At 38.7% G+C, this 3,951-nt stretch overlaps 1 non-coding gene across 1 annotated transcript; it reads left to right on the top strand.

Annotated features, from left to right (window-relative positions):
* Positions 1 to 1,397: 1,397 nt before the first annotated feature.
* Positions 1,398 to 1,470, top strand: TRNAA-AGC. Its single transcript has one exon. It is a non-coding gene; the product is annotated as a tRNA-Ala (tRNA).
* The last annotated feature ends 2,481 nt before the right edge of the window (positions 1,471 to 3,951 follow it).

Below are 3,951 nucleotides of genomic sequence, written 5' to 3' on the forward strand. Positions count from 1 at the left end.
AATGTGGGTAAACCTCAATCCTTTAATATCTTTGTGACCTCTTTCCCTTTAAATCCAATTCCTGTTTTCTTAGTTCAAGCTCTGACATTCAAAACTAAACACCTTTCTCTAACATGTTGCTTTAATTATTTAAGCCTTTTGCCTGGGATTTTTTCAATTTCTCTTAAGTTTTCATAAAACTCTCCCAACATATCTCTAAGTGACCAGACTTTTCAATCACTGCTTCCCTCAATGTGTATTTGACACACACACACACACACACACTCCACTTAAATTGAACAGGTTTATTTATTCACACAGGAATTCCTACGAACAGCCCAGTTTTCTCCAACGTATGTCTGCTCCATCTCCTCATAGCTCAATTTTAATTCTTACACTCTAATATTTTACATATTCTTACACTCTGATATGAACTTGTCTCTTATTCTTTATGGCTCTGCTCTGTAATTTTGTTGTTGTTGTTCTGACATATAGTTGGACATGTAACTTGTACATGACACACCTTAGCAAGGAGGCAACCCATATCTCAGATGTAAGTGAAAGAAGCACTCTCCAGGGGTTTCCTAGGGCAGTGGTCAGCACGCTGGCCTCATTCCTGAAAGGGCCTAGTTATGAAAACAACAGGAGCTTTTTGCCTTTCAGAAATGTGTACCATCTCACAACCCCCGACAGTGTCAGCTACAAGGAACAAGTGATAGTGCCATCCCACCTTTATAACCACACACACAACACACACACTCATAAAAAATCATTTAATCATTTTTAATTATTTAATCTTTTTTTTTTTTTTTTTTTTTTTTGAGGCGGAGTCTCGCTCTGTCGCCCGGGGTGGGGTGCAGTGGCCGGATCTCAGCTCACTGCAAGCTCCGCCTCCCGGGTTTACGCCATTCTCCTGCCTCAGCCTCCCGAGTAGCTGGGACTACAGGCGCCCGCCACCTCGCCCGGCTAGTTTTGTATTTTTAGTAGAGACGGGGTTTCACCGTGTTAGCCAGGATGGTCTACGATCTCCTGACCTCGTGATCCGCCCGTCTCGGCCTCCCAAAGTGCTGGGATTACAGGCTTGAGCCACCGCGCCCGGCCTATTTAATCATTTTTTAAAAATCAGTGACACTTTAGCTGGGCAGGTCTAGGCAGGTCCTCCTTTGCTGGGACGTGCCTTTTTCTGTCCTGGAATACCCTAAACTTGATATTGTGGTAGCACGGATTTTCCCTTTGTGACTTTCTCCTTCTTCCCTTTTCTCCTCCTTCTTTGCAGAGAATGAGTAGACACTGCACTGTTGCCCTGGCCCATCAATGAAAAAATCTGCTCTTAGTACAGCCCTGCTTTTGCGTTGAAGTCCGTGAAATCACCTGTGTTCCAGGCCACCCACTAAGGATAAATAAAGCTCCCCTGATGTGGGGAATTAGCTCAAGTGGTAGAGCGCTTGCTTAGCATGCAAGAGGTAGTGGGATCGATGCCCACATTCTCCAAGCTTTATTATTTAGGTCTCCAAACCCAAGTCAGTGTCTGAGAGCAGGATACTGCTTTGGTTCAAGACATAGGAGCAGCAACAATACAGGGCTGGTGACGGCTCCCTCCTGGCATTCAGTATAGTGTAGATCTACCGTGTAATTAATTTTCTGTTTCTTCGAGGAGCTATGAAACCAAGGGACATATACAATTGCTCTTTTCTCCCTGTTTCTGCCTGCAGCTTGAATGTGAGACAATTGTGAAAAGTGCCACCTGGGTAAATACAGCCCCGGCTTTCTGGTCAGGGGACTGAAACCAGGATGTGTCAGGTAACTAGAATGTGCCTGGACAGATACTGTAGAAAGCAAGCCCATAAAGTTGTTCATGAGCTTGTGGACGCACCTGCCAGCTGTGAATAAGTGGCTCTAATCCCAAACAACTTACCAAAAAAGAGCCTGAGAGCTGAACTGCGCAATAGCCAACTTTCCAGTCCTCACTGACCACTGGGTTGCACACACTCCAGAGATCTTGAACAGTAGTGCCAAGGCTTTGCAAATAGAGTTATCTTTGAAACAACAACACATGGAAGGCTGGTTGGTACTTGGAACTTGAACACAAGGCAATTGTTGTGCCTGCAAAAACAAAAATAGCAATATTATCCTTAAGATTTCAACAAGACACAGTGTCTCATCACATAATCCAAAGAAGTCCAGGTTACAAGCCCCAAAATATTCAGCATTATGAAAAAACAGGGAGATCTTAATTCACATGGCAAAGAGAATCCTTGACTAACAAATACTGAGAGGACACAGGTGTCAAAATCATCTGACACATACATTAAGCAGTTATTATAACAATGCTCCTAGAATTAGGGGATAACATTCGTGAAGTGAATGGAAAGTCTCACCAAATATTTGGAATATGTAAACACCAATTTTAACTTAAGAATTAAAAAAATGTATTAACCAAAACTCTTAGGGGAAATAAAAAGCTTAATTGGATGATCTCAATAACAGAATGCAGAAGACTAAGGAAAAAGTCAGTGAACTTGAAAACAGAACAAGAATACCTACATAATCTGAACTATAGAGAGAAAGGAGGATTTTATTTGTCCCTGAACAGAGGCTCAGGGAAAAATAAAAAATAACAAATCTAACATTCACATTATTGTAATCTGGAAAGAAGAGGACAAAGAGGTCTTTGTGGGATAAAACTTTGAAGAACTAATGGCTGAAGATGTATCAAATTTGTCAAAAGATGTAAACCAGATTTTTAAAGTTCAGTAAATGTCAAGCACGATAAACCCAAAGAAACCCATAGCAAGACATATCATAATCAAACTGCTGAAAACTAAGAAAATACAAAACAATTTTGAAAGCAGCCAAAGGGAAATGAAAGAGAAAATACCATATGAATGAGTGCAGATTTCTCATCAGGAACCCAGGAGCCAGAAAAAAATGTCATAACATTCAGTAAGCACCAAAAGAAAAAGACATGCTAAGTGAAGCAAAAGTATCTTCCAGGCATAAAGGCAAATAAATGCATTCTCATTGGAAGGTAAATAAATACATTCTCAATCCTCGCAAGACTGCTGGAAAAGAATTAGCAAAGATTTGAGATAAGAAAAGTGATACCACAAGGAAACTTAGAGCATCATCAATGAAGGAACAAAAGCAGAAATAGAAAATGTCTGGGTAGACCTAACAGACTGTTATTCTTCCCTTGAGATCCTTAAGTATGTTTGATGATTGAAAGCAAAAATTGTAACTTTCTCTGATGCAGTTGTCATTGTATCTAGATGTACTACATACATAAGATAAAAGGGTAAGTGTAATGGGTCTAACTCTTCATGAAGTTTCTATATTCAATTTGAATGGTAAAATATTGATTCTAAGTATATTGTAAAAGGTTGTATATGTATATGGTAATCCCTAGACCACTTACTAACCAGATTTAAATAAACCAAAACAAGATAGAAAGAGGAACATAGATGAGTTAAAACAAAGGGAAAAAAGGATAATAAATTATTAAATAGTAGACCTATCTAAAAACTTATCTATAATAACATTACATGTAAATGATCTAAGTACATTAATTAAAAACTAGAGATCATCAGAATGTGTTAAAAATAAATATGCTGACTAAAGAAAGCCACCTGCAATACACTTATATATAAGAATAAAAGTTATATAGCAGATTGAAAGAAAAGAGTGGGAAAAGATACCTCATGCAAGCATTAATCAAAGACTGCTGTGGTGTATATATATAAAATCAGACAAAGTAGATTTGAAAGCAGAGAAACGTTTCAGGAATAATGAGGGCTGCTAAATAATTATGATTGTCAGTTTTCCAGGGGGATACTGTCCCAAATGTATATGAGAACACAGAGCTTCAAAACTCATAAACAAATTTGGATACACAAGGTAAAAACAGAAAAATCTAATTAGTTGCAGACACTAACACTCCTCTCTCAGTAATTGGTAGACTTAGTAGAAAACAAA

The sequence above is a fragment of the Rhinopithecus roxellana genome, chromosome 4 (assembly GCF_007565055.1).
Source record: "Rhinopithecus roxellana isolate Shanxi Qingling chromosome 4, ASM756505v1, whole genome shotgun sequence".
Lineage (NCBI taxonomy): Eukaryota > Metazoa > Chordata > Mammalia > Primates > Cercopithecidae > Rhinopithecus > Rhinopithecus roxellana.